At 53.2% G+C, this 6000-nt stretch overlaps 1 protein-coding gene across 3 annotated transcripts in view; it reads left to right on the top strand.

Moving 5' to 3' along the window:
- The first annotated feature begins 1171 nt into the window (after positions 1 to 1171).
- Positions 1172 to 6000, top strand: part of CLCN5 (chloride voltage-gated channel 5) — a 100203-nt gene continuing 95374 nt past the window's right edge. Inside the window, exon 1 of one of the 3 annotated variants that reach the window (XM_043974963.1) lies at positions 1172 to 1293. The gene's annotated coding sequence lies outside the window, so the exon portion shown is untranslated. The remainder of the gene's footprint in view (positions 1294 to 6000) is intronic. The other 2 variants (XM_043974959.1, XM_043974960.1) reach the window with 2 other exon arrangements.

Here is a 6000-nt window from a genome sequence, read left to right as displayed (position 1 = left end):
TTGACAAAAGGCACATGTCTCAGAGATCAAAAGATGCTCTACACACATGGAGGGTATCCTTGATGCCAGATGAGAAGGGAACAGGGAAGCTTCAGAAATGATTTTGTATAGCAGCCCACAGCTGACTGAAAGGTGCAGAGGACATGAGATTCCACACAAGAGGGGAAGGGGCCTCTTTAAGAACAGCCCCTAGTCACTGGGGAGCACTCAGAAGTTCCCTTTGGGTCACCCCAGCCAGGTAGGTCTGTGTCCCTTGGCATGGGACCTGAGAGTATGACTAGCTCCATGGAAGAGGTCCCAGTTCGGCAAATCTGAGGGTGTCCTGATCACACTTGCTACATGAGATACATAGAAAGAAACTTGTTGGGGAGAAAGAACTAAAAACTGAGATGGGATCTGGAGAGGCCTTGTGGGGGGCATCTGAACTGAGCCTTGAAGGGAGCAGAGGTGAAGAGGGAGGGCATCTTTGGCTTGTGCAACAGAGGCGAGAGACAGAAGGCTAAGTTCCAGGAAAGAGTAGGCTAGTTTGGCTACAACATAGAGTGCATGAAGGGGAGTGATGTGGACACAGATGTGCTGAGGTGCTATTTTAGGCAGAGGCACTAGGGAGTCACCAAAACTTCTTGAGTGGTGGAGTGAAACAATTTGGGGAACAGCTTGCTTTGCTGGGGGCTGATCTCCCTATCGAATTGCGTGATGCCTAGGGCCCAGTGTGCACGCCCTACCCACCCAAGAGTCAGCCATTAAATTGACATCCCTTGTCCAACGCATGGCCCCAGGGGCATGGGCTTCCACGTCCTGATTCCAACTAGGGGCCGTGCCTCAGGCGCTCCACCTAGTGGCCGCCCAAGTAGGGGAAGCCTAGGCCCCGCCCAGTCCGCCTGCAAAATGGCCGCGGTGGGGGGGGGGAGGGGGAAGAGGTGTGCGCGTGCGCGCACTGGACCTGCGCCGACAGAGGCTCTCGGGCACGCGCGTGGGGGGGCCCACGGGAGCGCGGCGGCGGCGAGCTCGCCTCCCTCGCAGGCCGCGGCGGCGCCCGTCACATGAGGCGGCGGGCGGGCGGCCGGCGGCCCCGGAGCCTGAAGGAGCCGCGTGCCCCCTCCCCCTCCCTCCCCCTCCTCCTCCCTCCTCCCCCCGCCCCCTCCCCCTCCCTCCTCCTCCTCCGGGGAGGCCCGGGCTGGATGGAGCGCCGCCGCTGCCGGGGCCGCTGCCGGGCTCGGGGCCCGGGGTTGTCGCCGCCACGGCTCCGGGTCGGGCAGGCGCGCTGAAGCCGCCGCCGCCTCCGCGCTCAAGGTAACTCCCGGAGGAGGCCGGCCGTCCCGCCGCCGGCGCTGTCGGCTTCGCCTCCCTCCAAGCGCGGCAGCTGCAGTGGCCGCCCCCGGGGGCGCCGGGTGGGGGGCGGGGGGTGCTCTTGTTGCTTGGCCTGGCGGGGGGCGCGGAGCTGGGGGGGGCCGGGCCCCCTTCTTCCTCCTCCTCGTCCTCCCGGGGACAGGCGCGTTCACTCCTTCCCGGCCGGGGGGTGGGCGGGCGGGCGGGCGCCTCTTCGGCCAGGCCGATCCTGGTGAATTCATTCCCCCGGGAAGGGTCTCAGACACGCTTCTTGTGAATTTCCTTCCCGGGAAGCTGAAACTGATTAGGGGCGGCCAGGCCGGGGGCGGGGGCGGCGAAAAGGCTGCGCTCCGAGTGGACCCAGCGCCTAGCCCTCTTAGGCAGCTTCCATGTTTGAATGATTCCAGAAGCATTACATTTGTTTCCCCATGGGCAAAGCGAGCGGCGCAGAGACAGAGACGCACAGAGACACAGAGACAGGGCTAGAGAGACCCAGCCTGCCAAGGAGTTCTCAGAAATCCTTCCTCCCTCCCTCAACTCTGGCTTTGCTTTTGCTCAGCCGTCTCCTGTCTCTTTCTTGGTCTCTCTGTCTCTCTTTGTGCCTCTCTGTCTGTGTCTGTCTCTGTCTTTCTGTGTCTCTCTGGCTCTGGCTCTCTCTGTCTCCGTAGTTCTTGGTCTCTTGGTTGTCTCCCTGCCCGCCCCCCCCCCTTTGGTCTCTTGGTCTCTTTACCCATCTCTGTCTCTGTATGTGTGTGTGTCTCTGTGTCTTTCTCTTTGTATCTCTGTCTTTGTCTCTCTCTGTCTCTTCTTTTTTTCTTCTCTTTGTCTTTCTCTGTCTCTATCTCTTTTTTCTGTTTCTGTCTCTGTCTTTCTCTTGGTCTCTGCCTCTCTTTCCTGCTCCCCCCCCATCTCTCTCTTTTTTTCTGTCTCTGTCTTTCTCTGTTTCCCTTTCTCTCCTCTTTTCTTCTTTCTGTCTCTTCTTCACTCTATGTCTTTCTCTTGGTCTCTGTGTCTCTTTGCTGCCCCCCCCCATCTGTCTCCTCTTTTCTTCTCTCTTTTTGCCTCTCTCCTCTCTCCTTTTTTCTTCTTTCTCTCTCTTTCTGCCTTTGTCTGTTGCTGTCTCTCTGTCTCTGTACTCTCCTCTTTTCTTCTGTCTCTCTCTCTCCTCTCTCTCTCCTTCCCTCCCTCCCTCTTCTTTTCTTCCCTGTCTCTCTCTCCATTCCCCCCACCCCCATCTTTCATTTTTCTTTTAAAAGGTAGATCTCCAAGAGAGCCTCAGAATGGCAGTCCCTTTAGGGAGAGAGAATACATAAACTCTAGACCTGCCAATCCCAGTTTGGCGCCCAGGCTCCACAGAGGGAGAAGTTTTCCCTCACCAAACGGCCGCCTGCACATCGAGCCATTTGCCCCACTGGTGCTGGTGGAGGGCATAACCCAACCCGTTCTCCCGTTGGCTTGTCCTCACTGTGAACAATTGGATCCTCGAAATTCTGGAAACCAGACTAACCAAGCCTTCTTGGTTTTGTCTAGAGCAGCGTCTCCCTGGGTGCAGTTGTTAAGAGGAGCCCCAGAAGAAGCGTTATTAAGTGCGGCAACGCCAGAGCCAGAGCCAGAGCCAGGAATAAGCCAGGGCCACCAGAGCTGAGATCTGTAGCAGCCAAAGGGAGTGCCCACCTCCAGAGAAAGTCTCTCCCAGACAGAACACATTGTCTCAACAAGCACTTTGACAGCCTTCTTGAACTGGGCAGCTATTGAGTTCCTATTCAATCACTTGCAATTACTGAACCACAGCTTGAACAGAAATGAAAAACCCAAGTCAGATTGCCACCCACCCAGCCCATCTGCAGGCTCGGTTTCCCTCATCATCCTCGGTGGGCGAGGGCAGGATGGGAGCCCCGTGCCACCCTCGAGAGCCTCTGAGAAGCAAGCGGAGACTTGCATCCCCACTGAGTAAAGAGCAGTGGCTGCGAAGCCAGAGCAGAGTTACTGGGACTCCCATGCTAACACTTCTTTTGCTTTGCCTAAACGGCAAGATGAGGCTTGGAGTCTCTGTGAGAAAGAGAGGTAGAGAGGTAGAGAGATGATTTGTAAGTGTTGAAAATATTGTATTTACCTTTTTTGAGTTTCTTGCTTGCAAGTTTCAGTTTTTCCACATCTGTCTTCCAGGGCAGAGGGACCAGACAGCTGCTCTAGCAGCAGTGCACATTAGCCAAGCTTTTCCCCAAGACTAGAGGTGCATTTTTTTGGAGGGGGAGGGGAGCAACAGAACTGTAACCCCCAGCCCAGGGAAGGTAGGAGGGAAGATCTGGAGCTAGGGGGAGGGGAGGGAGGGCACCAAAGGAGGAGTGACTGCTGACTAGCTCTCCTCCCCCCCCACCCCCCCAGCCAGTGACAAGCAGCCAGCTGCTTCTTAAACTTAACCCTTTGACCATCTGGCTAGGACAAAGTAGATTCCACGTAGAGAAGCCTCTTCTGGCCTTGATCTTGTGGTGTTTCACAACAGGAACCAAAATGACACTTGGGGGATGAAATAGGGAAAACTTCAGTTTTCTGGAGTTTTTTCTTCTCCAAATCTGTGCGTGTGAAAATGTGAGTAATACTGGGTTTTGTCTTTTCCTTTGTTTTGAACCCTTAATGGAAATCTCTAGCGACATGAGAGTAGACTCTGAATGGGGGTTTTAATGAGTTTCAGCTCCTTTCCATCCCTTCCCTCTTTGGTGACTCTGTGTTGCTCAGAGTCTCCTGGTCCCTCGCTGGTGTTCTCCGTTGGACTCAGCTTTGATCGGTTGCCCAGAGTGCAGAAAGATTTTGCACATTAACTTTGAGCTCATCAGACTCAACTTTGCTAACGCTCGAACTCCACCAAGGAAGGCTTCTTTGTCTAGCTTTGGGCCCTAGCCTGAGTTAGCTGAGGCGGTCCCCCAGATAGTGGACAAATGGGCTGATGGGGCTGACTTGGGTACTCAGCTTGGGATCTGCTGCCTTTTCACTTCTTGCCAGGCTCAGGGCTCACATGTGAACCCTCATTCTGCTGTTTTCGGCTGGGTGTGATTCCCATTCCTGTATTTCTGTAAATCCTCTGAAGAGGCTGTGCCTGACGTGGCGGGTGGCGGGGAAACGGCTCAGGTGCCGCCACTTCCACAAAACCTGTCCTGATTCCGCCAGTGGGCAGCGTTCTTTTTTCCCTTCTAAAATATCTTTGTACATGTCAGATCCCCATAGTGGGACAGGAGCTTGCTGGGTTTAGAAAACGGTTTTGCCTTTTTTGGGGTGTGTGTGGGCTCCCTAGTGCCTTGCACAGGGGAGGCACTGATGTTGATGAAGTTAAACAGTGTCCTTTAATTTACTCTTTTCGGGGGGGGGGGCCCTTGGGCAGGCAGCAAAAAAAGACTAGCTCAGGTTCTTTTTTTGTGTGAGCCTCAGCCATTCCTTCACATGCCCATTCCACTGCAGCTCAAGTTTGTTGCTTGAATAAGAAATTAAATCGCAGCACTGTTTGTTCTAATATGCTTTGACCCACGTAGCGGGAGTTCTTCAGGATGGCTTTTGATAACATTGCTCGAATTGTAATGCACAAAGACTCCTGGGATTTGAGTTCTGGATTTCTCTAGAACAGCTGCTCTTTGCCCTCTCTTGCTCTATTTACCCAGACTTGGCATTTGGAGCTGGTGAGCTCCAATTTAAAATTCTCTAGATTTAGAAGGAGAAAGGTGCTTTGAAGTTCTCTAGCCCATCCCCAAATTAGAACCTGAGGCACAGAGATCGGTCTCAAAGGTTACACAGGTTTTTCCCTCCACCCCATGGCCTCTTTCAGTTTATAGCTTCCAATCTGCTGGAAACTATATAACCAAGTAACAGAAACTGGATTAGAACCCAGATCCCGACTTCAAACCCAAGGTTCTTTCCACTGGGCACAAGTTTAGGGTTAGGGTTAGATTAAATGGGGTCCTCCAACTTATTCTTTTCCTATTTGGTGGGGCATGGGCAGCAAAAAGAGACTAGCTTAGGTTCTTTTGTTGTGTGAGCCTCAGCCATTCCTTCACATGCCCATTTGGCTGCAGCTCAGTCATTTGTTGGTTGAGGAAGCTAACTCCAGGAGGCTCCCTCTCTACCAGCTGCCCTTGTCAGATATCACCGAGGAAGGGGCTGTTCTGGGGAAGAACTTCCCATGTAATTGAAGCTTAGTTCTCTGAAGTACAAACATGTCCCAAGATATTATATTATGCACCTCTCTCCCTGCCTCCTCCTCTTCTTCTTCTTCTTCTTCTTCTTCTTCTTCTTCTTCTTCTTCTTCTTCTTCTTCTTCTTCTTCTTCTTCTTCTTCTTCTCCTTCTTCTCCTTCTTCTCCTTCTTCTCCTTCTTCTTCTTCTTCTTCTTCTTCTTCTTCTTCTTCTTCTTCTTCTTCTTCTTCTTCTTCTTCTCCTCCTTCTTCTTCTCCTCCTCCTCCTCCTCCTCCTCCTCCTCCTCTTCCTTCTCCTTTTTTTTCAGAGCAATGAGGGTTAAGTGACTTGCCCAGGGTCACACAGCTAGCAAGTGTCAAATGTTTGAGGTCTGATTTGAACTCAGGTCCTCCTGAATCCAGGGCTGGTGCTTTATCCACTATACCACCTAGCTGCCCCTCTGCCTGCCTTCTTCAATCCTTGTCACTGACCCCTGTTGGTGGGGATTCCT

The sequence above is a fragment of the Dromiciops gliroides genome, chromosome X, assembly GCF_019393635.1.
Source record: "Dromiciops gliroides isolate mDroGli1 chromosome X, mDroGli1.pri, whole genome shotgun sequence".
NCBI classification, from domain to species: domain Eukaryota; kingdom Metazoa; phylum Chordata; class Mammalia; order Microbiotheria; family Microbiotheriidae; genus Dromiciops; species Dromiciops gliroides.
The sequence above is the reverse complement of the archived record's forward strand: the minus strand, read 5'-3'. Positions and strand labels throughout refer to the sequence as shown.